The 27,466-nt window shown below is 48.9% G+C and overlaps 2 non-coding genes and 2 pseudogenes across 2 annotated transcripts; 2 read left to right on the forward strand and 2 right to left on the reverse strand.

Moving 5' to 3' along the window:
* Nucleotides 1-219: 219 nt before the first annotated feature.
* On the reverse strand, nt 220-346 carry LOC138273958 (small Cajal body-specific RNA 4). The gene has a single exon (XR_011200329.1). It is a non-coding gene; the product is annotated as a small Cajal body-specific RNA 4 (non-coding RNA).
* A 2,852-nt stretch (nt 347-3,198) lies between these two features.
* Nucleotides 3,199-3,325, reverse strand: LOC138273952 (small Cajal body-specific RNA 4). Its single transcript, XR_011200323.1, has one exon. It is a non-coding gene; the product is annotated as a small Cajal body-specific RNA 4 (non-coding RNA).
* A 15,692-nt stretch (nt 3,326-19,017) lies between these two features.
* LOC138273937 (neuronal acetylcholine receptor subunit alpha-7-like) lies at nt 19,018-19,934 on the forward strand (annotated as a pseudogene).
* Nucleotides 19,935-19,984: 50 nt separating this feature from the next.
* Nucleotides 19,985-27,466, forward strand: part of LOC138273938 (neuronal acetylcholine receptor subunit alpha-7-like) — a 29,261-nt pseudogene continuing 21,779 nt past the window's right edge.

A 27,466-nucleotide genomic window follows, 5' to 3' on the forward strand; every position in this document is an offset into this window, starting at 1 on the left:
GATACAATAAGACATATTGGCGTGGGTGCTATAACATCGCCCATACTAGACGTCACTCCAACGGTGCCCACAGGAAATGTAGAACACTGTCGGAAGCTAGATTACTATCCCTCGCCCCAGTGATCGCACTGAAAGAATTCTCCCACTGTTCAAAGCCAACACAGCCATGATGCATACTGCCACTAGAGCGCAACAACAATGAGCAAATGAGAACAGGGCAAATGTAGGAAGTAGTAACACGTCACTAGCTCTTCTTGAAACTGACAGTTCTCTACTTCCCTTTACTCTAGGGGGATAGTATCAGCAGAGCCTTACTTCATAGGCCTAACCTTCTTAATCCCCCATTAACAAAAACATTGGCTGTAGCTTCAGGGAGGATTTGGTACAGAATCTGACAAAATACAAATTCATAATTCCGAATGATTTTACTCAGGAGGATTCGGAAACCTGAAAGTCAACTGTCCTCATGAGGATAAAAATACACAAAATAACATATGGAAATAATTTATACATTTTCCGAACGCTATCGCAGAAAACTTACTGAATATCATATCACTTTACCTCACAGTTACCATTGATCACACCTGCCAATTAGTAGCTCAGATATCCCAATGTTAATATGCTTGATCATGTGTTCCCATTAGTAGTGACTATGACTGAGCGCAGCATCTAACCATTCAGCAAGTTACAAGTCGCAGGGTTCTTTACGTAATGCACTATGAACTGATCGTCCATGTGCCTGGAAGTGTGTCCCGCTCCCCACTCTGGTGCATCAAAGCTTGTCATATGGAACAAATCAAAGACGTGCTTCCGGGCACAAATTAAGTAAAAACCCTTAATATGTTAAACCTTGTAAATGCCTATGTAGCCATGGATTAATCCCCATTACTTGACTCAGTTATTAAACTGCACCCAAGAAGACCACAGAATTCGGTAACTGAGCACAGAGTATTACAAACTGAGAATTTTACTATTAGGTGAAAAACAGTAACTAGATTGTGCCACAGCAGCGCCAGAAGACGACAGGAAGAGAAATTAACCTTAACACTGGATAGAGCTGCTGAGATGAACGACCTAGAACAGATTGACAAACCATTTATTCAGTTGTCCCTTTTAGTTATTTTGGACCGTGAGGGCAGACGGGGCCGTTGAGGATCAAGAAAGTCGGCTTGATCAAATCAGAAATCCTCATGAGACAGTACAATATTTAGGCTGCCCTGAATTAATCCTTGCAAAAAGTTAAGGTGCAAGAAAGAGTCCTTTCCAACCAATTTCTGACAGGACGCTGTGTGTTATGAAATAGTTTGGCTCCAGAGAGGGTAAGGATCTTTAACTTAAAGGTAACAGAGCAGGGCTAATTTTGTCTTTGGATCATGCTACTGTTTTACACCTGAATGCTAACTCGCATATGCGCACATTGGTGAAGACTAGTCTCCCACCTATGCCCCCCGCGCCGAGAGAGCGCCAAATGGCCGCCAGAATAGCGCCGAGAGAGCGCCAAATGGCCGCCGAAAGAGCGCCGAAAGAGCGCCGAAAGAGCGCCAGAATAGCGCCAGAATAGCGCCAGAATAGCGCCAGAATAGCGCCAGAATAGCGCCAGAATAGCGCCAGAATAGCGCCAGAATAGCGCCAGAATAGCGCCAGAATAGCGCCGAAAGACCACCGACAGAGAGCGCCAGGAGAGCGCCGATAGAGGGCCAGGAGAGCGCCGATAGAGGGCCAGGAGAGCGCCGAACGGCCGCCAAAAGAGCGCCACATGACCGCCAAAAGAGCGCCGAAATACACATGACCGGCAAAATACCGCCCAAAAAAACGCCATAAAACCGCCAACAGACTTCTGGCTTGGTCTGGAAGTTCACAAGCTAGGATACCCCATAAAGTGTCAAATGAGCCTTGCTCCTCTAATTGGAAATATTAGTATACTGTGGCCTGGCTCTGTGGTATGCACACCTGGCATGTGACAGCCTCCTGTACCCATATATAAATTTACTTAGAACCATGCTGGCCTCTCAACCCTTTCAAAGGCTTTTTTGGCCTGCAACATGGGAAGATGCACAGGGTGAAAGCACAGAACTGCACTGGACTAGATTACTCAGACTCTTAAACAGGCTTGGTGTTGAACATTAATCTTATCCTAGGGGCTCAATACACAATATGCAATGCAAGAGAGCGAGCTCCACAAAAGAAAACTATGATGCAGACCGGCTCACAGTTCAACATTCAAAGCCCGTATTCTGTAGGAATTATGCTCACCGTGACGTCCAGATGAGGCCCTGGAACCATTTCTCTCTGGGAGTTCGGTTTTTATGCCCATAAGAGGTGGAATCGACCAAGACATCACGTTCCTGTCAGCAAAAACAAAAATGTTACTGAAAAAAGCGATACCCATGATTTCAAGAAGCAAAAATATTATTTTCTGGTACACCCACAGCCTACTGGAAGCCTAGTCCTCCTTCTGAATTTTACACAGAAGTTTAGCCCTTCAAGGACATAGAGATGTATGTGGAAGGGCAGAGGGAAAACAAAAAAGTCCAAAAAATAAACCACCACACAAAGCACCATCTTCACCCCTTGACCTTTCATCACCAAGTACTGCCTGTAACTATCTTTCTCTACAGTTAAATCTAGGCTTGCCAGGTTACCGATTGATCTTCCACTTCACAGATTTAATGAAAAGTATGCATTTTGGTGCAAGTTGGATCTGTACAGAAAGTTTGTCTGTGGTCGGTAACACCAAAACTGTGAGCATCAAGAGCTACTGAAATAGTGTGGGGTCCTGCTTTCTAATGTGGGCAGAATATTGCTTACACTTGAAAGCATTCAACTTTGTGTCCATGTTGTATTAAGGTGTCTTTGAGAGGGCAATTTTTTTATTTTTTTTTTTTTTACAGTTTTGGTAATATCGGTCCTATTAGCAAGCTGCAAAAAAGACTTTCACGTAACAGATGGACTTCTTTTACCTGATGTACCCCCAGAAAGGATACAATAAGACATATTGGCGTGGGTGCTATAACATCGCCCATACTAGACGTCACTCCAACGGTGCCCACAGGAAATGTAGAACACTGTCGGAAGCTAGATTACTATCCCTCGCCCCAGTGATCGCACTGAAAGAATTCTCCCACTGTTCAAAGCCAACACAGCCATGATGCATACTGCCACTAGAGCGCAACAACAATGAGCAAATGAGAACAGGGCAAATGTAGGAAGTAGTAACACGTCACTAGCTCTTCTTGAAACTGACAGTTCTCTACTTCCCTTTACTCTAGGGGGATAGTATCAGCAGAGCCTTACTTCATAGGCCCAACCTTCTTAATCCTCCATTAACAAAAACATTGGCTGTAGCTTTAGGGAGGATTTGGTACAGAATTTGACAAAATACAAATTTATAATTCCGAATGATTTTACTCAGGAGGATTCGGAAACCTGAAAGCCAACTGTCCTCATAAGGATAAAAATACACAAAATAAGATATGGAAATAGTTTATTAATTATCGAACGCTATCTCAGAAAACATACTGAATATCATATCAATTTACCTCACAGTTACCATTGATCACATCTGCCAATTAGTAGCTCAGATATCCCAATGTTAATATGCTTGATCATGTGTTCCCATTAGTAGTGACTATGACTCAGCGCAGCATCTAACCATTCAGCAAGTTACAAGTCGCAGGGTTCTTTACGTAATGCACCATGAACTGATCGTCCATGTGCCTGGAAGTGTGTCCCGCTCCCCACTCTGGTGCATCAAAGCTTGTCATATGGAACAAATCAAAGACGTGCTTCCGGGCACAAATTAAGTAAAAACCCTAAATATGTTAAACCTTGTAAATGCCTATGTAGCCATGGATTAATCCCCATTACGTGCATCAGTTATTAAACTGCACCCAAGAAGATCATAGAATTCGGTAACTGAGCACAGAGTATTACAAACTGAGAATTTTACTATTAGGTGAAAAACAGTAACTAGATTGTGCCACAGCAGCGCCAGAAGACGACAGGAAGAGAAATTAACCTTAACACTGGATAGAGCCGCTGAGATGAACGACCTAGAACAGATTGACAAACTATTTATTCAGTTGTCCCTTTTAGTTATTTTGGCCCGTGAGGGAAGACGGGGCGCGTTGAGGATCAAGAAAGTCGGCTTGATCAAATCAGAAATCCTCATGAGGCAGTACAATATTTAGGCTGCACTGAATTAATCCTTGCAAAAAGTTAAGGTGCAAGATAGAGGTGGTCATTACAACCCTGGCGGACGGTGTTAAAGCGGCGGTAAGACCGCCAACAGGCCAGCGGTAAAAAGTTTGCAATTACGACTGTGGCAGAAACCACCAACAAAGACAGCCACTTTAACACTCTGTCCGCCACGGCGGTACAAACAAACATCTCGGTGGTCACCGCCAACAGACAGGCAGAGGACAATGTACCTGCCACACTATTATGACAGGCCAATCTGCCACCTTGTCCGGGGAGGATACACCGGGGATAAAAACACGGCGGAAACAGGAATCTCAAAGGGAAAACGCTCACCTCTAAACACTCCACGAGGAAGGAGGACACCATGGACCCGGACCTCCAAATTCTCCCTGCGATTGTCTTCCTGCTCCTGTACCAGGAGCAACAACGCCGGCGGCAAAGACCACGGTGAGTACTGCACCTACGACACAGGGGAGAGGGGAGGGAAAAAACAGGGACACACACACACGCAACACCCCCACCCACGACAACACACACACTAATACATATTTATACATTATATTAACACCCCCCAACCCCCACCCCCCCCCGGAAGAATGCAAAGACAAAAGGAAATGAGTGTAACCATTGTAATATATCAAAAATCAGTAAGCAAAAATCGACATTATTATTATACACTATTAACAAAATATACACCAAGATTATTAGTCCAGATATTGCACCATTTATAGTCCGTGGATCACTGGGCCCACAATGCATGGGCGGGGCCCACACACGATACCAGATCAAAACAGAGAGAACACTGCAGGGGCATCAGATAGAAATACAACAGGCACCTCTGGGGGAAGGGAAAGGGTGGCACCTCAGCCGGATGAGTGCATGACGCCAGATCCACGAGGGGCCTCCATGCCCATTGATGTATCCTGGGAAGTGCAAAGCCACAGTCTCTCAAGTCTCTACAGTGGGTGGTTTGCCCACTGATCAATCCTGTGGAGTGCAAAGCCACAGTCTCAAGTCTCTACAGTGGGTGGTTTGCCCACTGTTGCATCCTGGGGAGTGCAAAGCCACAGTCTCACAAGTCTCTACAGTGGGTGGTTTTCCCACTGATCAATCCTGGGGAGTTCAAAGCCACAGTCTCTCAAGTCTATACAGTGGGTGGTTTGCGCACTGATCAATCCTGGGGAGTGCAAAGCCACAGTCTCTCAAGTCTCTACAGTGGGTGGTTTGCCCACTGCTGCATCCTGGGGAGTGCAAAGCCAAAGTCTCACAAGTCTCTACAGTGGGTGGTTTTCCCACTGCTGCATCCTGGGGAGTGCAAAGCCACAGTCTCTCAAGTCTCTACAGTGGGTGGTTTGCCCACTGATCAATCCTGGGGAGTGCAAAGCCACAGTCTCTCAAGTGGATAACATTCTCCACTGGTGTCTGGAGGGGGCTTTGTGCCCAGAGTGTTTCATCCTGTGAAGAACAGACAGAGTGGATGCATGTCTACACTGGTTCTGGAGGGGGACTGGTGCCCAGAGTGCTTCATTCTGTGAAGGAGAGACAGAGTGGATGCATGTCTACACTGGTTCTGGAGGGTGATTGGTGCCCAGGGTGCTTCATCCTGTGAAGGAAAGACAGAGTGGATGCATGTCTCCACTGGTTCTGGAGGGGGACTGGTGCCCAGAGTGCATCACTCACCCTGTGACGGTCCCTGTTGCGTCAGTGCCCCTGCCGCTCATGGCTAGCGGTGCTTGAGTTGGCGGTCCTTGCCCTGTGCAGCGGTGCTTGAGTTGGCGGTCCTTGCCCTGTTCAGCGGTGCTTGCCCTGTGCAGCGGTGCTTGAGTTGGCGGTCCTTGCCCTTTTCAGCAGTGCTTGAGTTGGCGTTCCTTGCCCTGTTCAGCGGTGCTTGCCCTGTGCAGCGGTGCTTGAGTTGGTGGTCCTTGCCCTGTTCAACGGTGCTTGCCCTGTTCAGCCGTTCTTGAATTGGCGGTCCTTGCCCTGTTCAGCGGTGCTTGAGTTGGCGGTCCTTGCACTGTTCAGCGGTGCTTGCCCTGTGCAGCGGTGCTTGAGTTGGCGGTCCTTCATTGCCCAGCTGGGCTGGGGCTGGCTCTCCTTCATTGGTCAGCTGGGCTGTGGCTGGCGGGGCTCTCCTGGACAGGTGGGCTGTGGCTGGCGGGGCCCTCCTGGGCAGGTGGGCTGTGGCTGGCGGGGCCCTACTAGGCAGGTGGGCTGTGGCTGGCGGGGCCCTCCTGGGCAGCGACGATGGGGCTGGCGGTGGCCTCCTGGGCAGCGACGATGGGGCTGGCGGGCTTCTCCGCCGTGCTGCTCGTCCCAGACTTGCCGGGTTTCTTCTGGCCCTTCCCCACCTTGGGAGGAGTCACAGCTGAGTCCACACTCCCACCGGGACCCCTGGGAGCGGCTTGGGTGGCTGGAGTCTTCCCCCTCTCCCGCCGGGCACTGGCCAACGTCTGGTGCTTCACAGGGGGGGACTGGCTGTGCTGTGGCTCTGTGACACACTGGCTGTCCTGGTGACCGGTGCACTCCACATACCTGTGACAACAGGCACCACTGGTCCCGGAGATTTTGTGGCTGAGATGCTAGTTCGGGACCTAGGAGTTGGATGGGGGGGGGTGGGGAGATAGGTTAATCGTGGACAGGAAAAGTTGTTTGGACACACTGGGACGGGTAGCTGGAGGGGGTTTGGGAGTGGAGGAAGAGGTGGTGGTTGTAGGAGGTGTACGTTTTGTGGTTTTGGGTGCAGGTACATGCGCTGAAGGCTGTGGTGAGGTGGATGTATGTTGGGTGGGTGTGTGCCTGCGTTTGTGTATCTTCGGACGGGGCGTCACAGACACACTGGGAGAGGACACAGGGGACGTGGGAATGGTAGTGGGGGTGGTGACTGCACGTGAGCGGGGTGTGCTGGTGCGGGACGTAGTGGCTGTAAAGGTAGTGCATGCAGGTGTGGGTGTAGACGAGACTGGGAGGGAGGAGGGAGACGACGAGGAGGGGGACACAGTGGAGGCAGTGGATGTTGGTGTGTCTGTATGTGTGTGATGCTTGCATGAGTGCCTGTGGGATGTGTGGTGCTTATGTTTGCCTGAGCTTCCCTTGTGTGGTGAGGTGTGTGCAGGCTGGTCTGATGGTGTGCTTGGGATAGGCAGAGGTAGAGGGGATTGGGTCTGGGTGGAGGAAGTTGGAGGGGGGAGGCCAGACACAGGGACAATGGCTGCTATCAGTGCTGAGGCCAGAGTTTGAAAGGATCGGTGAAGGGCCGCCTGACCAGAATGAATGCCCTCGAGGAATGCATTAGTTTGTTGCAACTCCCGTTCTACACCCTGGATGGCATTCACAATAGTAGAGTGCCCAACAGTGAGTGACCTGAGGAGGTCAATGGCCTCCTCACTGAGGGCAGCAGGGGTGACTGGGGCAGGAGCTGAGGTGCCTGGGGCGAAAGTGATGCCCACCCTCCTGGGTGAGCTGGCACGGGGTGAAGGCTGAGGGGCTGCTGGGAGGGCGGTGCTGGTGGCTGTACCTGTAGAAGTGGGGGGCACAGATGTTGCCCCCACCACAAGGGAGCTCCTGTCCCCACTGTGGTGCTCCCCTTGCCCTCCGTCCCACTGGAGTATTCAGAGTCCGTAGTGTGGCCCTCCATGGCCATGTGGGATGCAGCTCCCTCGTGCTCCGGTGCCACTGCTCCTCCGCCTGATGATGCTAATGCACACAAGAACAGGGAGACCACAAAAAAGGGGGGTGGAAACAGAAGAAAGACATGTTGAGTGCATGGATTACTGCTACCGTTGGCGGACAAGACAGACACAATTGCGCTGTTGGGCTCTACAGTGCAATTCCTGGGAAATGGCCTACAAGGCTATGGAAGACATCTGTACACATAGATGACACAGGTGCATGAATAGCTGTACTTGGCACTCTACAGAGGTGGGGTGGGGGGCCACAGGGCCATGCCTTACGGAGGGGCCTAGCCTACGGTACTCGCCCTGGCCTAGGGAAACTCACAGCCCTCCTCCCCCACTCAGACACCTCCACTGCGCGCAGTCAGCTGAATGAGAGTGTACTCACCGGCTTGTGTCTGCTGTGGTGCCCTCAAGCGCCATCCAACTCCGGGTAGGCCACCACCAGGATCCTGAACATCAGGGGGGTCATGGTTCGACGGGCACCCCTCCCACGTTGGGAGGCCATCCCCAGCTGAGCCTCCGCCGTCTTCTTGCTCCAGCGGCGAATGTCCTCCCATCTCTTCCGGCAGTGGGTGCTCCGTATGTGGTGGAACCCCAGGGTCCGGACGTCCTTGGCGATGGCACGCCAAATATCCTTCTTCTGGTGGGCGCTGACCTACATGAAATGTACAGGGTACGAAGAGAAGTCATTACCAACTGCGCCGTCAAAGTGAGTGGGTCCCATCCCTACCCTTGCCATGTGGCACATGCACCCACCGTCTTTCATGCACGCATAACTCTGCCCCCTTCATTCTTACAACCAGCCCTCTCCACACAGGCATAGCCCATACAACATGCTCCCTGTGAACTTACCTGTTGGTCTGGAGGACCGTAGAGCAGCGTGTACTGGGGGAGGACCCCATCGACAAGCTTCTCCAACTCCTCCGATGTGAAGGCAGGGGCCCTTTCCCCAGATGCACGAGCCATTGTCTCTTCCAGACCGAGGTCACAGCAGCACTTGCAGTGTAGGTCCTCTCCTGTTGAAGATCAGGTATCGTGTGATTCAACAGCTAGAAAATGGCGGTCACGTCCGCGGCAGTCATGTCCACGGCGGTGCGTACCATCACCGCCGGCGTACATCCTCATTGGCTCCTGGGACCCATAGGGTCCAATGTTAACCAATGCAGCATTGCGCTGCGGTCTTCGACCGCCTACCGCGACGGTGTACAACGCCAGCGCAGTTACCTCACATCCCATTGTCCCACTTTACAGGTCAGACAGCCGCCATTTCAGGGGCCCACATGGCCTAATTACCAACTGCGTCACACATACCTAGGCTTAGTCTCAACACACATACAGGCCACATTTTGTGTGTGAATGGTGTTCTGTGTAGACTGTGGGTACATACCTCTGAGTTGTTTAACTCTGTGCTCGCTGTTGTCCTTCATAGGCACCGTCCGCTGGGACATGTGAGGAGATGGCGGAATCCTCCGGTGTACCGACCGCTGGTGGACCTGTCGACAATGGAGGGAAGGAATTTGATTATCACCTACAGGTTTGACCGTGCCACAATCCAGGAACTGTGTACCCAGTTGGAGCCAGACCTGATGTCAGCAATCCGCCATCCAACAGGAATCCCCCCTCAAGTGCAGGTGCTATCAGTGATCCATTTCCTTGCTAGTGGGTCTTTTCAAAACAACTGTGGCCATGGCATCAGGGATGTCCCAGCCTATGTTTTCCAACGTATTGTCCAGAGTGTTGTCTGCCCTGCTGAAACACATGCGGAGCTACATCGTTTTCCCTCAGGTGGAGGATTTGCCTACAGTGAAAGGTGACTTCTATGCCCTCGGACATATCCCCAACATCATAGGTGCCATTGATGGGACCCATGTGGCTTTGGTACCCCCCCACAGGAGTGAACAGGTGTACAGGAACCGGAAGAGTTATCATTCGATGAATGTACAGATGGTATGTTTGGCAGACCAGTACATCTCCCATGTGAATGCCATGTTCCCTGGCTCAGTGCATGACGCCTACATCCTGCGGAATAGCAGCATCCCTTATGTGATGGGTCAACTCCAGAGGCACCGTGTGTGGCTATTAGGTGAGCACCTGGAAGCAAGTCAGTGGGAATGGTTGGCTGGGTCTGGGGATATCCCTACAGGTTAGTGTGTGTCTAACAGTTGTCCCTCGCCATTTGCAGGTGACTCTGGTTACCCCAACCTGTCATGGCTACTGGCCCCAGTGAGGAATCCCAGGACAAGGGCAGAGGAACACTACAATGAGGCCCATGGGCAAACTCGGAGGATTATAGAGCAGATCTTCGGCCTCCTGAAGGCCAGGTTCAGGTGCCTCCATATGACAGGTGGATCCCTATTCTACTCACCAAAGAAGGTGTGCCAGATCTTCGTGGCCTGCTGTATGCTTCACAACTTAGCTTTGCGACGACCGGTGCCTTTTCTGCAGGAGGATGGTCCAGATGGAGATTTTGTGGCAGCTGTGGGGCCTGTGGACAGTGAAGACGAGGAAGCAGAAGAAGAGGACATCGACAACAGGAAAACGGTGATCCTGCAATACTTCCAGTGAGACACAGGTAAGAATACAAACCTGCCTACTACATGTACTTTAACACTACTACCTCTCTACTGTCTGTCCTTTTCACCCAGTGTATGGTCACTGAGTTGTCACTTTCCCTCATGATTTCACAGATGTGGGTCCCACTGTGTGACATCTGCTTTGTTTCCTCATGGACTAGAGCTGTGTGACATAGGTATGTTGACATTACAATTGAAAGAGCGTTTTGACACTGTAAGGTAATGCCTCCTTGGCATGGTTACCCCCTGACTTTTTGCCTTTCCTGATGCCAAGTCTTTAGTTGGTCTTTACTGTACTTCAGCAAACACAATTATCAGTCAGTATACAGGTAAGATGAAGTCTTTATTGAGAAACTCTGAACTACAGCCTAGCAACCCAACAAGAAAATGTTACCTAATCCCCTCAGATTTCAAAACACGCTCAACCTATACAGGTTTACCCCAAAAACACTGAACCCTAAGCCTCAAAACAATGTGCGGCCCCATCTTGTCTCCCTCATTTACTCAAGACCTTTTAGATTTGCATTCAACGTATATTTGTTAAGGTGGTGATGGCACAGTGGTTGAGAAGACAGCTTTAAGATTAAGAGTACGCTAGTAAATAGGATGAGAAATGCACTTGTATTTCCAATCAGCACCTTTTAAGTGCTCAATACCATTTCCTGGCACCCGTAACAGATGTAAAGGCATGTGCCACAACAAAATTCAGAGCCTAGCTCAAGACTTTCACCTTATTGTGGACAAATGCTACCAGTTTCAGAGTTAAAAACCGCAGCATGAATGCTGAATGTATGAGGATAAAATGGGTGGTGGGCAAATATAATTTCAGGAATGGTAAACATCTTTGACGACGTTTTCCTCCTATACAGGATTCCACAAGGGAGGACAAAAACTCTGGAGGAACACAAAAGCACAGTTTAATTCCCCAACATCCACATTGTGGGACATACTGTCAGCCTCTGAGGAAGAATTGGTAGGGACTTTAAGTGTAAGCGAAAGTGAAAATTATTTGAAGTGTGAATGGTAGATTATATACAGAATTGCAACACCCTACCATTGACTTGTTCACAAAGCTTGAACGTTACAGCTTCCAAGAAGCAGGGACAATTACTGGAGCAACAGTGCTTTTTAGGACATCACTTAAGCAAAGTAGGTCGCATCTTTCAGAAGGGCCAAGGTGAGCATATAAGTCCCATGGAAAAAGGTATTTTAACAGGAATAAAAATATGAATAAGCCACACCGAAAGTTCTAAGAATCACCAAGTATACTGGTAAATCATCAGGTCTTTGGTCATTAAGAAACAAAAAAAAAACACATTGTACAGGCCTGAAGTCGTGGACCTGGAGGCAAATGAGAAACAAACATTTGACATGGGGAAAGAGACTGAGAAAGAAGAGAACTGTTAAGTGTGGGATATGTTAGAACGATTGGGTAAGTTCAATCTTTGTCACTGCAATCATGTTCTGGCCTAGTTGTCAATAAATAAAATACAAAAAAACAACTACTGGAGAAAGGGTCCCATAAAATATAAGTAATAAGGGCACAATTCTTCTTTGCATGGTTTAAACGTTCTTACAAATAAGAATTTTATTAAGCAAGATACTGCAACGTGTGTGCTACTTCCATTTCACAGAGTCCAAAGTGTGGTACAGACGCGGACAATCAATATGGTATTTGCCAAAAACAATCACTGATGCGAAGACATGGCTGTAAAAGAAAACCGGAAGAACAGGTAGCCTTGACATATGCAGCAAGTAAATACATTAGTTTCCTGTAAATGGGGTACTGAAAATAAACAATGCAATCAACTGAAGGGGTAGGTGGTCACACCCAATAAACAGGGGGGAAGCAAACAAAGAAAAAAAAAAAATGGAGAAAAGATATGCCTCATTCCAGTGCCCTAGAAAATATCAGAGGTATCCAAACTTCACTCGGAAAGTTAGTGCCAGACTGGGAAGTAAAAAGGAAAGAAAGGCATTCAGCAATAGGCGATAGTATTCAGTTGGCCAAGGTTTAGACAGGGGGTAATTATCTGCTAAGTGCCACAGTAACAAGGTAAAGGTGGAAGGCTCTAGAGGTCTCTCACTCAATTGGACGCTCAAAAAAATGTTGGGCCAACAAGCTAAACAAAGGTGCGTCAGACTTGATAGAGTTAGTATGCCAAAGGCAAATGCAGGTTCAAAATTCGCTCGTAAAAAAAAAATAAAAAAAACACAGCCGATCAAGACAAATTACAATGTCCTTTCATTTTGGACATATACACAATAAAAACAGACATTACAGCACCCATTAACTGGCTCTTCATAACAGACTTTCATTAATGAAGGACACTTGAAAGTCAATGGCACATTATATGTGCTCGTTTCAGCTCCATATCCAATTTCTGTAATTGCGATTCAACTGGGAACAGTAGTTCCAAGACTAAAAAGAAATACGATGATGCATAAAATGTGTTAGCTGAACACAGTTCCTGCTCTCATGACACTCTGCAAGTTGTTTCTCCACACGCTGTTCAAATTCCAATCTACGCCTTCAAAATTGGACAAAAAAAATAAAAAATAGGTGCCAACTCCATTGGGAGGATATCAAATAACCTCTAATGGAAACAAAAGAAATTACTGCACCTCACATTGTATGAAGGTTAAGAAATAGTTGTCCTTTAAGGTTTAAATCTAAGTGTTATTAAATAGTTCATGCTGCATTATTGCTACTGAGAGTTCGCTATGGACAGCCTGTTGCCAGTTGGGTCATGGTGCCATCCAGAAAGGCATCTGTTGCTGGGCACGCTGCTGCATGGTAGATGGAAATTGTCGACTAGAGTTCCAGCTCTGTCCAAATGTACTTGCTTTTTTGTGACTGCCCTGATCTTCTTCTTCATCTGATGAGTCTCCAGCATATGCCACCAATCCCACTACCTTTTCGGATGTCTTCATCTTCTTGCTTGGGAACTCTGGGAACACACAAAAAAAAACAACAAAAAAAACACCCCCAACCCAAACAAGGACAAAATGGTCGATTTAGTTAAAAGAAAATTGTTAATAGTAAAATTGTTAGTTGGACACCGTTTCACGATCCCACAGGATCAATGGCAGCCCCCAGGTTGGAAGTCGCATGAAACAGCATCAGCATCCGCAAACAGATTCATCAGGCACATGTAAGAGAACAGAGAAAGAAGAGAAGAAAAAAACAAACAAAAAAACAACACAGAACAACAAAAGAGAACAATTAGGTGTGTGGAAAAATATCAGTCACCTTTTAGGCTTTTTTTTTTGTAGATGACAAACTAGGACGAAGAAGCTTGCAAGAGCAGAAGGTGAAAAGTGTAGTGTACAGTGTTGATATCACTGGCTTCAGGGAATGGAACATCACATCCCCAACTGTATTATATTTAGGCTTTATGAGTTTAGGCAAGTGTATTTGTCATTAACTCTTGTGAACAGAAGAAATGTTACCGTCCCTATAAACATCTGTTTGTTGCACGTAGTGCTGTAGAATCACGGGCTCTACATACACCCACCATCTAATTATAGCTCGGACTGTGGCTGCTTGTTTTTTGTTTGAAGTCTTTAGAGTCAAGAGGTACCATACGATCCCTTCTTTAATTGGTAGTAAATGTGGGCACTGACGCCACTGTTGTACAAGCTACTTACCTTTGGTAACGATATATCTGGTAGAGACATATTCTAGTTGCAGATTCCTTACCTTCGAATTTCCCCAGGTGTCAGTCTGGATCTGGATATTTTTTCTTTCAGCAGTACCTCTGTGCGCCGTCAGGGGGTTGCTTCTTAGTGTAGCACATTTTGATGCGTAAGAGCACCCATCTTGAAATGGTCTCTTCTGCACAAACTTCCCCTTCTTTGCACCCACATATGGTTGATCATCCACCCGGAAGTCTTTGCCTGGATCCAAAAAGAGCGTTGGAGTTCTACCTTGATCGTACCAGTGAAGTCTATCCTCTTCATGAGAGGGATGTGGGGGTGCAAAAGAGGTAGGCAAAGTGATGGACTGCCCGACATAGAAGGGTGTCACTACTTTAGGAACAAAAGGAGCCCTTGTGTGAAGTACCACTTTGTCAGGGTGTACTGCCAGGAAAGGTGGTCAGATGAAAGAGCTTGGAGCTCACTTACTCAAAAGGCAGAGGTGAAGGCAGCTAAGAACACAGTTTTGATGGTTAAGAGCTGTAAAGGGCAATTGTGAAGAGGCTCGAAAAGGGCACACATAAGGAATGTTAAGACTAGGTTCAGATCCCATTGGGACTTGATGACTGAGATAGGAGCAAAAAGATGTATGAGGCCTTTAATAAACCTCCCAACAATGGGAGATTTGAATAAAGAATGTTGATCTGGTAACGGGGATGTGGAAGTATGCGTCTTGAAAGTCCAACGCCGCCATCCAGTTTCCTGGGTCCAGGGCAGATATGACCTGAGCCAATGCCAACATTTTGGACTTCTCCTTTTAGAGGAAGAGGCTGAGGGACTGAAGATCTAGTATAGAACAAAGGCCCTTGTCCTTTCCCGGCACAGAAAGTAGCGGGAATTACAACCACGACTTACTTCTGGAAGAGGGACCCTCTCTATAGCTCCTTAGGCAAAAAGGCTTGGACTTCCTAACGGAAAAGTGCCATATGATCCTCCGATATGCAATTGTATGAAGGTGGCATGGCTGGAGATGTCTCGAAGGGGAGAGAGTAGCCCCTCTGGACGATCTGGAGGGCCCACCTGTCCAAAATAATGGATTGCCATTGGGGCAGGAGATGGCGAATCCTGCCACCAACTGGTTCCTGGTGTGCCTGCAGACTAGGAAGGTTTGGAGGCTGAGGAGGGGGCGGAAGTGAACTAGGTGACCCGCTGGCTCTCTGATCCCCGGGAACATGGGATCCCGTGTCCACGCAGGGGCAGTACAGCATGTGTGGGTCAATGACTGGGGGGAAAGAAAGCGGTTGGGTGCCCCTTCAGTAGCCACAAAAGGAAGACTGTCCAGTCTTTGATTCCCTATCCAGGGGTGCGGTAGGAAATGCGCCCGATGAAGCCTGGATGTCAAGGCTCTCAGGCGTGGGATGTTGAGTGAGGAATTTGGGGTCTGATGGTGCAGGTCTATGGCGGCTGGCAATCATCCTATTCACAGGAGCCCCTGTGCTTGGTCTTGACCAGGTACCCAAGAGGACGTCTGTCAGTGTTCGTTAAATGGGAGAAGAGGTTCGGAAGAGGAAGAACTAGGTTGAAGCACCCTGGTTAGGAGATTAGTCCTGACCTCCACAGAAGGAAGCTCGAGGTCCAAGACCTCAGCCGCCATTCTTACCAACATTGAGTAAGAGCTCCCCTCCTCCGTAGCCACAGATGGGAGACAGCATGCCAGCATCAGGGGAGGTGTCCACTGGTGTTACTCAATTCCTCTACCTAGTCCATGTTAGGGTCACGCTGGTATTCCAAAGAGTGCAGCAGCCCCTCTACAATCCCAGTGGGTGTCGATTGACGCCGTTCTGGATCGAGGTCGTCAGGTATAAGTATAGGATCGACATCGATTCTGGGCACAATCAGTGTCGGGAGCGTCAACGTCAGACCCAACGCTGGGGAAGGTTGCGCTGGTACAACTGGCATCTGGACGGATCCAGAAACTGATCCGGAGGGATCTTCCGGAGTCGGGGCCAAAGCCGATGACTTGGAACCCAAGGGGGCCCCTACTGACTCACCTGGGCCTAAGGGGGCCGAGGGTGGGTCAGACTGCCCAAAAATGAGGCGCATGGCCTCAGAATTCTTTTAGTTGGGCAGGGGTGACACCAGCTCCCAGGAAGTTGGGGAAATGCGGAGCAGACCCAGATGCAGGCTCCGATGACGGAGGCCTAGAGTGCTGAGCTCATCCCTAGTCCCATCATCCGAACGAAAGGGTGAAGTCGAGGGTGAACGTTTATCTTCTTCGACTTTTTCCTTGTGACCCAAAAGCTCAGAAGACTTTGAGGGCGAAGAGTGGTGTTGAGTCCACAGGCAGTCTCGAGACCTTCCTCTTGATCGAGACCAGGAGCAACGTGGAGCCGAGTGTTGGGCCACCAGCAGCTTTAGGGACTGCTCCCTAAAAGCTTTCGGATTCATGGCCCAACACTCTGAGCACGACTTCGGGTCATGGTAGCGCTCCAAACAATAGATACATGAGGTGCATATCCGTCACCAACATAGTTCGGTGACAGGAGTCGCAGGGTTTGAGGCTTGTCTTAAGTGACATTCCTTGACGCACCCCCAATCTTGTCACAGAAAGTTCAACAAAACAGTCGCTGGTAGTAAAAAATGACTGAGGTAGCTCTTTGCCCGGATCTGCGCGAAGGCTGGTGCGGAAAGAAAATAACTGACGTCAGCGCACCAGGGTGGCGCCTATATACGTCTGGGACGTCATCAAGGCGACCACGACGACACCCGCGGCACACAGGAGTTACTGCTCAAAGAATTATCTCCGGATCCAGGCTTACGCCTTGGGAAATTCAATGGTAAGGAACCTGCAACTAGAAGTCTCTATCAGTTAGATTATTTTCGCACAAAGGGTGAGAGAAAGTAGTTGGTGTGACAGTATGGCGACTATGTGTGTGCTGTAAATGAGGACAGGTGAAAAATGGTGAAAGCCTACCTCCGCTGGCTTCGAAGAAGGTAAGTTTTGCCTTTTGATCTACACTACATGCAACAAAGAGATGCTTATAGGGTTAAAAGACCCATTCGTAGCATGTTTGGTTGTAGATACACATGCCCTCCATCATGTGTAAAGCAGTACTCTCCTAAGCGACGGTTAGCCAGTGAAGGGTGCAGATGTCCAATTCTAGCTAGTAGGGAGAGCCTTGGTTAGATCCGTTTGCCTCCGCAGAGAATGCGCAATGTCAGCTATTTTGCGCGTTGGGGTTTCCAAGGCGGCACTCGCTCGGAGACGCTTTTCGTCTCCGAGTGGAACTCCGGTCTCCTCTACACCTTCCTGCCTATCCCTCTCCTGCCCAGAGTTCTCAAGAAGATCAAGAGCGACCGGGCCCAAGTTATCTTGCTGGCTCAGGACTGGGCTCGAAGACTGTGGTATCCCGAGCTACTGAGCATGTCCATCGATCCTCCTCTCAGACTGCCTCTTCGGACGGATCTTCTGTCGCAGCAGCAGGGGACAGTCCTTCACCCGGACCTTTCCAACCTCTGCCTTCATGCGTGGAGATTGAGCGGCAACAGTTGACGGCATTTGCCCTTCCACCCGAAGTCTGCAATGTTATCTTGGCAGCCAGGCGTCCTTCGACTAAAACTGTATACGCCTGTTGTTGGAATAAATTTGTGGCATGGTGCACCAACAAATCTGTTGACCCCCTATCTGCCCTTCTTTCAGAGGTTCTTCTGTTCATTCTTTCCTTACCCCAGCACGGCTCTGCATTGGGCACCCTTAAAGGGTATCTGTCTGCCATTTCCGCCTTTCTTAGGCTTCCTGATCAGCCCTCACTCTTTAAATCTCCTCTTGTGAGTAGGTTCTTAAAGGGGCTCACCCACTTATTTCCTCCCACTCCCTTCATCATACCTCAGTGGGATCTTAATCTTGTGCTTACTTTCTTGATGCGTACTCCCTTTGAGCCTATGCATAATTGTCCCTTACAGCTCCTCACATTCAAAACTGTCTTTCTCATCGCCATCACCTCTGCTCGCAGGGTGAGTGAGCTTCAGGCCCTTTCTTCAAAGCCTCCATACTTATCGTTCACCCCGACAAGGTGGTGTTACGCACTAGGGCTTCATTCCTTCCTAAGGTGGTTACACCGTTTCATGTAGGCCAGTCCATCACAATGCCTACCTTCTACGCACCCCCACATCCTTCCCATGAGGAGGAGAGACGCCACCGTCTGGATCCAAAAAGAGCATTGGCGTTCTATCTCAATCGTACTAAAGACTTCTGGGTGGACGATCAACTCTTTGTTGGCTATGTGGGAGTGAAGAAACGGAAGGGGGTGCAGAAACGTACCATCTCTCAATGGGTGCTTCTTTGCATCAAATGTGCTACGCTTTGGCGAAAAAGCAACCTCCTGAAGGCTTGTGGGCTCATTCTACCAGGGCCACTGCTGCATCCACTGCGTTAGCATGCGGAGTTCCTGTCCTTAATATCTGTCAGGCAGCTATGTGGGCGTCTCTGCACACGTTTGCTAAGCATTACTGTCTGGACAGCCAGGTCCGACGGGACGGCTACTTTGGTCGTTCGGTCCTGCAGGACTTTCTAGTATGATCTTAGTTCGCAGCCCACCACCGAGGATGGCATTGCTTGGGTATCTATTCTAAGATAAGGAATCTGCAACTAGAAGTCTCTATCAGATGTACAAGTTACTTACCTTCAGTAACGATATATCTGGTAGAGACATATTTTAGTTGCAGATTCCTTACCGCCCACCCATCCTCCCTGCTTGTGAACTGATTTCTAGGGACAGGGATTCCCCCTTTGAGGTCCTTACCTCTAGCGCACCAATATCAAAGTTCTTAGCGGCTCTGCGCTCTGGCGTGGAAAGTCATTAAAAGAAACTGACGTCACTGCATGAGTGCGGCGTCTATGTACTGCTCCCGACATCATCAGTGTGACCACGATGCCTACGACGCCTGCGAAGTCAACCGACGCCACCTACCGACGTGCAAGGGTATTGCTCGAAGAAAAAATCTCCGGATCCAGTCTGACGCTTAGGGGAAAATTCTAAGGTAAGGAATCTGCAACTAGAATATGTTTCTACCAGATATATCGTTACCGAAGGTAAGTAACTTGTACATATATTATAAATGTAATATTGTTGCAGCAGGAAAGCATTAACATAATGTTTAAGAACATCCATTTCTGCATGTCCTGTAGCTCTCCCTCAGGTCCGCTAGTCTTAAACCCTTGTTCTCAGTCTTTTGGTGTTGACAGGGTGAATAGGGTCTTGTGAAAAACTCTGCTTTATGCCCCTCTGTGTCTTTGCTTTCCCTAGGTGCAGATCTTTGTTCTGAAATGGTGTGCCTGGTTCCTGAGGATGAAGAAGCCTGGGGAGGAAGCTGAGCCAAGGCCCCAGTGTACCCCAAGCCTTCTGAGTTGCAGCTCTGACAGCGAACACACCACTCCTGACCGGCATGGCAGTGGTCCTAACAGTGCCAATGGAAACCTACTATACATTGGATTCCGAGGCCTAGAAGAGCTGCACCATACCACTGGCAAGACCTCAGACCTTTTGCACAAGCAACCTGACTTCCCTGCTTCTCTTTCCCTGCACTCCAATGGGGTGCCGCCCAGCGGGCACAGTTCAGAGCCGGGTGATCCCCAACTTGAGAAGATCCTAGAGGAGGTGCAGTACCTGGCAGATCGTTTCCGTAGCCAGGATGCAGACGAGGCGGCCTGCAATGAGTGAAAATTTGCCGCCACAGTCATTGACCTCATGTGTCTGGTGGCTTTTACCATCTTCAACATCATCTGCACTTTTTCCATCCTGATGTCAGCATCAACTTCGTGGAAGCTGTATCCAAAGACTACATCTAGGGATAAGCCACCCTACCTCGGGTTCAAGGTCGGATTGAGGAGACTGGTTCATGTGGCTGGTCTTTGTGTCGCTTAATGCAAGGGCCAGCAAGGACAAAGGAGGAGGAAAGAAGCCTGGTGACCTGCACAACTTCCACCTGATGGCTGCCCAGTGTCAGTACTGCCACTCAGAATCCTGGACAGTGTTGTGGGTGGACATTTTAGAGTACTACATTGCACCGGGCCTTTCGTGCCCCTCCTTGTGGAAGTCCAAAAGCAGTTTATGCCAGTTGTTTCAAACCGCTATAATGAGAACTTGTGGTTTGCTTACAACGAGGCATTCTCATTTGTTGCTAGCGCTACCATTTGCAATTGTAGCATGTGACCCTTGCAACTGGCCATTATTTGTGTTATAGGTAGAGCAATAGCACAATCTATTAAACTATATGTAGGAAGTTGGCACTATAAATACTATCTCAAAGTGAAAGATAGTGTGCACAGAGTCCAAGGCTTCCCCTTAAGAGGTTAATAGTGGCAAAATTAGTTAATTCTAATGCTTTATTTTGTGGTAGTGTGGTCGAGCAGGAGGATTATCAGAGGGTAGTGTTAAGCATTTGTTGTACACACACAGGCAATAAATGACGAACACACATTCAAAGACTTAACTCCAGGCCAATGGTTCTTATATAGAAAAATATATTTTCTTAAGGTATTTTAGAACCACAAGATTCAAGATTTGAGGTAAGTACATAAAATGCAAGGTACTTCACACACGTAAGTATGGAACTTTGATTTCAAACATTAGTACACACAGTTTAGATTAAAGTGGCAATACGCTATTTTAAAAGTGGACACTGCAAAAATCAACAGTTCCTGGGGGAGGTAAGTTTGGTTAAGTTTCTCAGGTAAGTAAAGCACTTACACAGTCAGTCTCCTGGGCATAGGCAGCCCACCATTGGAGGTTCAAGGCAACCCCAAAGCCACAGCACCAGCAACACAGGGCCAGTCAGGTGCAGAGGTCAAAGGAGGGCTGAAAACACATAGGTGCCTATGAAGAACAGGGGTGCCCTGGATCCAGTCTGCTAGCAGGTAAGTACCTGCGTCCTCGGGGAGCAGACCAGGGGGGTTTTGTAGAGCACTGGAGGGGTGGGGGGTGGGGGACGGACACAAGCCCAAAAAACACACCCTCCGTGGCACAGGGGCGGCCGGGTGCAGTGGACAAAGTAGGCATCGGGTTTGCTATTGAAAGCAATGGAGGGACCCGGGGGTTACTTAGGCGATGCAGGCAAGGCACAGGGGTCTCCTCAGGCCAGCCACCGACTGGGCTAGGAAGAGGGCTGCCTGATGGTCGCTCCTGCACTGGAAGGTGGTACCTCTCTGTCCTGGGGGCTGTGGTTCAGTGCTTGGTCCAGGCGTCAGGTTCCTTGTAAACTGGCAGTCGCGGTCAGGGGGAGCTTCTGGATCCTCTCTGCAGGTGTCACTGTGGAGGTGCAGGGGGGTCGACTCAGGGTACCCACGTCATCGTAGTCGCCTGGGAGTCTTCTCTGCAGTGTTGGTTTACCTGAACTCGAGCAGGGGGCATTGGGTGCACAGTGTGAAGTTTCACGCTTCCGGCAGGAAGAGAGAGTTCTTTAAAAGTTGTTTCTTTGTTGCAAAGTTGTTTCAGTTTTTGACCAGTGCCGCTGTTCTCAGGAGTTTCTTGGTCCTTCGGGTTCAGGGCAGTCCTCAGTCCTCAGAGGTCGCTGGTCCTTGTTGGATGCATCGCAGTGCAGGTTCTTAGAGTCTGGAAACAGGCCGGTAGGGCTGGGGCCAAGTCAGTTGTCATCTCCGCAGGGCTTACAGGTCAGCAGTCCTACTTCTTGTTGTAGGTTGCAGGAATCCGATTTCCTGGGATCAGGGTCGTCCCTCAATACTAAATTTAGGGGTGTGTTTAGTTCTGGGGGCAGTAGCCAATGGCTACTGTCCTGGAGGGTGGCTATACCCTCTTTGTGCCTCCTCCCTGAGGGGAGGGGGGCACATCCCTATTCCTATTGGGGGAATCCTCCAAACTCAAGATGGAGGATTTCTAAAGGCAGGGGTCACCTGAGCTCAGGGAACCTTAGGGGCTGTCCTGACTGGGGGTTGACTCCTCCTTGTTTTCCTCATTATCTCCTCCAGCCTTGCCGCCAAAAGTGGGGACAGTGGCCAGAGGAGCGGGCATCTCCACTAGCTGGGATGCCCTGTGGCAGTGTAACAAAGGGGGTGAGCCTTTGAGGCTCATCGCCAGGTGTTACAGTTCCTGCAGGGGGAGGTGAGAAGCACCTCCACCCAGTACAGGCTTTGTTCCTGGCCACAGAGTGACAAAGGCACTCTCCCCATGTGGTCAGCAAGGGACTTACTTGGGTGCCAGGGTTGTGCCAATTGTGGAGACAAAGGTACTGGTTAGCAGGGTCCCAGCACAATTTCAAATCATAACTTGGCATCAGCAAAGGCAAAACGTCAGGGGGTAACCATGCCAAGGAGGCATTTCCTTACAGGGAATCCTCCAGAATCAAGATGGAGGATTTCTAAAGACAGGGGTCACCTCAGCTCAGGATATCTTAGGGGCTGTCCTGACTGGTGGGTGACTTCTCCTTGTTTTTTTCATTATCTCCCCTGGACTTGCTGCCAAAATTGGGGGCTGTGTCCATGGGGCGGGCATCTCCACTAGCTGGAGTGCCCTGGGGCATTGTAACACGAAACCTGAGCCTTTGAGGCTCACTGCTAGGTGTTACAGTTCCCGCAGGGTGGAGGTGCTAAGCACAAAGGCTCTCACCCCAGGGAATCAGAAACTTGTCTCTCAGCAGCAGGCTGGCACAGACCAGTCAGTCCTGCACTGAAAGATTGGGTAAAATACAAGGGGCATCTCTAAGATGCCCTCTGTGTGCATTTTTTAATAAATCCAACGCTGGTATCAGTGTGGGTTTATTATTCTGAGACGTTCGATACCAAACATCCCAGTATTCCGTGTAGCCATTATGGAGCTGTGGAGTTTGTTTTTGCCAAACTCCCAGACCATATACTTAATATGGCCACACTGTACTTACAATCTCTAAGAATAGACATAGACACTGTAGGGGCATAATGCTCATGCAGCTATGCCCTCACCTGTGGTATAGTGCACCCTGTCTTAGGGCTGTAAGGCCTGCTAGAGGGGTGACTTACCTATGCCACAGGCAGTATTTTGTGGACATGGCATCCTGAGGGGGATGCCATGTCGACTTTGCCTTTTTCTCACCACCAAAACACACCATCTACAATGGCAGGGTGCATTTGTTAGGTGAGGGGTCTCTTAGGGTGGCACAGCATATGCTGCAGCCTTTAGGGATCTTCCCTGGTCACAGGGCTCTTGGTACCACTGGTACCTTTTACAAGGGACTTATCTGTGTGCCAGGGGCGTGCCAATTGTGGAAACAATGGTACATTTTAGGTGAAAGAACACTGGTGCTGGGGCCTGGTTAGAAGGATCCCAGCACACTTCTTAGTCAAGTCAGCATCAGTATCAGGAAAAAAGTGGGGGGTAACTGCAACAGGGAGACATTTCCTTACACAAGCCTCCCCCCAGCCCACAGGCCAGGAGACTCAGCCAAAGCTGGGAGAGTCTTCCTAGTCTGTCAGGCGAGGAAGAGTAGGGAAAATAGGCTGGTTTGTTGCAGGGCCTACTCTGCCTTACATCCTCCTGTTCAGGTCATTCCCTCTGGGGAACTACCCACTTCCACAGTGATAGGACCTAGTCCGAATTGCCTCTTGTCTGACTTTTTAATGTCTTCACCTATTTTCTCTATTTTGGGTTTAGAGGTATCCACCTCTGCTAATCTCATTTTAGCCAGGGTCACACCCCTAGTTTACCCAAAGAGGTTACCCATAGCCGGAGTAACCCCACCATGACCAACATGGTCAGGGGGCCTAACTTGCTATTTGGCATGGGGTCAGACCACCATGCCAAGGATAGTGCAGCCATAAAGGCTAACACCCAGCAGGGGCCACTGACAGCTGTCAGTGCCCAGAACCACACCTTTAGCTCTTCACCTACAAGGGAAGAAGCTAAGTTACAGGCTTCTTTGGGTTCAGGGTGCCTGTCTGCTGTGTTGGAGTGGGGGGTTACTGCATCTTGTAGTAAACACCCTTCTTCCACTCTTTCTTCTGTTAACTGAGGAGCCACCCACTCCAGTTGAACAGTTGCCTGACTAGTCAGGACTTCTTGTGGGCCAGGTTGGACTTTACCAGTGCCACTTTTGGAGTTCTCCCTTACTGGAGCAGAATCTCCTTGGCTTACTGGAACCTTGGCTAAAGGTTACCCCCCTTTCCTACTCTGTTTTCTTTTCTTTTTATTCTGCGGCCTACTTGCAGTTACGGCAGAGGTAGCACCTCCAGAATCCTTGGGAGAGGGCTGGTACTGGACCAGTTCCCCTCTTAGGCTCTGAGTAACCTCTGGTTAGTCATTTCCAAGGAGGAAATCAAGGGGGAGGTCTGGTCTGACTACCACCCTTCTCTAGCTAAAAGTCCCAACCACTTCTATATGCACAAAAGCCACAGGCCTATCACTGACCCTGTCTGGGCTAACTCTTACTCTGGCAGTCTCACCTGGGATGTACTGGTTTGAGAAAACCAGCCTGTCATGCACAATAGTGTGACTGGCACAAGTGTCTCTCAGGGCAGTGGCTGGAATTCCATTCACCAGTAGGCGGTGGAAGTGTCTACTTCCCTCTGGAATCTCCAACTCACCTGTTGGGCCCTTTTTCAAGTTGAAGGCTATGAAGACCTCCTTATCTGGGGAGTCACCCCCAATGGCTACACTGGTTACCTCTGGGACTTTGCTATGGGGTTTGCTTTTGGGACAAGAAGTGTCCTTGGTGTGGTGCCCTGTCTGTCTACAGTTTTGGCACCATGCCTTAGTGGCATCCCAGTTCTTACCCTGGGACCCACCTTTGTTTTGGGTTGTGTCTTGGGGCCCACCCACCTGGTCTGGTTTCTAGGGGCCTACAGAGGACTCTCTTTCTTTGTCGTGTCACCCACTTTCTCCTGGGGAGGCTTTGTAACCCCTTTCATTTGGTCACCCCCAGTGGAAGTTTTGGTTACCCTAGTCTTGACCCAGTGGTCTGCCTTCTTTCCCAATTCTTGGGGAGAAATTGGACCTAAGTCTACCAGATATTGATGCAACTTTTCATTTAAGCAGTTACTTAAAATGTGTTCTTTCATAAACAAATTATAAAGCCCAACATAGTCATGCACTTCATTTCCAGTTACCCAACCATCCAGTGTTTTCACTGAGTAGTCTACAAAATTAACCCAGGTCTGGCTTGAGGATTTTTGAGCCCCCCTGAACCTAATCCTGTACTGCTCAGTGGAGAATCCAAAGCCCTCAATCAGGGTAGCCTTCATGAGGTCATAGGATTCTGCATCTTTACCAGAGAGTGTTAGGAGTCTCTCCCTACACTTTCCAGTGAACATTTCCCAAAGGAGAGCCCCCCCCCGTGAGATCTGTTTACTTTTCTGGTTGCACAAGCCCTCTCAAAAGCTGTGAACCACTTGGTGATGTCATCACCATCTTCATATTTTGTTACAATCCCTTTGGGGATTTTTAGCATTTCATTATTCTCTCTGACCCTATTTAAGTTGCCGCCACCATTAATGGGAACTAAACCCATCTCTTTTCTTTCCCTTTCTATGGCTAGGAGCTGCTTCTCCAAAGCCAATCTGTTGGCCATCCTGGCTAACAGGAGGTCATCTTCATTGAGGCTGCCCTCAATGTTTTCAGAGCTACTGGAATCCCCTATGGAAGAACCAGTCTTTCTGACTAGGATTTGAGGAGTCAGGGTTTGAGGGACCCTGTTCTCCCTATTTAGGACAGGAGGGGGGAAGTCATCCTCCTGTTCACTAATTTCCCCATCTGAAGTATTATCCTCAGAGGGGTTGTCCCTTTTGAACTCAGCCAAAAGCTCCTGGAGCTGTACTTTGGTAGAGTTGGACCCAGTTTTTATCTTTTTTAGCTTACAAAAAGACCTTAACTCTGACATCTTTAGATGCAGGTAACGGGTGAGGTTCAGTTCCACCACCATCTCATCTGTGCTAGACATTATTTCTCTAAAAGTTGGGATTACTTTTTAAGAATCTAAAACTATTTCTAGAACTTAATCCAAGCTTTTACAAAACAATAAACTCTAAAAGAAATGCTAACAGGGACTTACACAAGGCCCTAGCAGGACTTTTAAAAATTTAGAAAAATAGTTCCAATTGCAAAAATCAGTTTCTAATGACTATTTTTGGAATTAAGTCATGTGATCAGGTATTGGCTGAGTAGTCCAGCAAATGCAAAGTCTTAGACCCCACCGCTGATCCACCAATGTAGGAAGTTGGCTCTGTATATACTATTTCAAAGTAAGAAATAGTGTGCACAGAGTCCAAGGGCTCCCCTTAGAGGTAAGATAGTGGCAAAAAGAGATAATTCCAATGCTCTATTTTGTGGCAGTAGGCTTATCAGAGGGTAGTGTTAAGCATTTGTTGTACACACACAGGCAATAAATGAGGAAAAACACTGAAAGACTTACTCCAGGCCAATAGGTTTTTATTTAGAAAAATATATTTTCTTAGTTTATTTTAAGAACCACAGGTTCAAGATTTACAAGTAATACTTCAAATGAAAGGTATTCCATTTAGATACTCTAGGGACTTTGAATAATCACAATAGCATGTACCGTCTTTGTAGAAATGGCAATAAGCTATTTTAAAAGTGGACACAGTGCACAAATCAACAGTTCCTGGGGAGGTAAGTAGAAGTTAGTTTTGCAGGTAAGTAAAACACTTACAAGTCTCAAAGTTGGGTCCAAGGTAGCCCACTGTTGGGGGTTCAAGGCAACCCCAAAGTTACCACACCAGCAGCTCAGGGCCGGTCAGGTGCAGTGGTCAAAGAGGTGCCCAAAACACATAGGCTTCAATGGAGAACAGGGGTGCCCCGGTTCCAGTCTGCCAGCAGGTAAGTACCCGAGTCCTCGGGGGGCAGACCAGGGGGGTTTGTAGAGCACCGGGGGGACACAAGCAGGCACAGAAAGTACACCCTCAGGGGCACAGGGGCAGGCGGGTGCAGAGTGCAAACAGGTGTCAGGTTTTAGATAGGAAGTAATGGGGAGAACCGGGGGTCTCTCCAACGATGCAGGGAGGCACAGGGGGGGGCTCCTCGGGGTAGCCACCACCTGGGCTAGACAGAGGGTCGCCTGGGGGTCGCTCCTGCACTGGAGTTCGATTCCTTCAGGTCCTGGGGGCTGCGGGTGCAGTGTTGGTTCCAGGCGTTGGGTCCCTTGACACAGGCAGTCGCGGTCAGGGGGAGCCTCTGGATTTCCTCTGCAGGCGTCGCTGTGGGGGCTCAGGGGGGTCAACTCTGGCTACTCACGGGCTCACAGGCGCCGGGGTGTCCTCCCTGTAGTGTTAGTTTTTTCCGCAAGTCGAGCCGGGGGCGTCGGGTGCAGAGTGGAAAGTCTCACGCTTCCGGCGGGAAACGTGGGGTCTTTAAAGTTACTTCTTTGTTGCAGAAAGTTGCA

This window comes from Pleurodeles waltl, unplaced genomic scaffold (assembly GCF_031143425.1).
Source record: "Pleurodeles waltl isolate 20211129_DDA unplaced genomic scaffold, aPleWal1.hap1.20221129 scaffold_127, whole genome shotgun sequence".
NCBI classification, from domain to species: Eukaryota; Metazoa; Chordata; class Amphibia; order Caudata; family Salamandridae; genus Pleurodeles; species Pleurodeles waltl.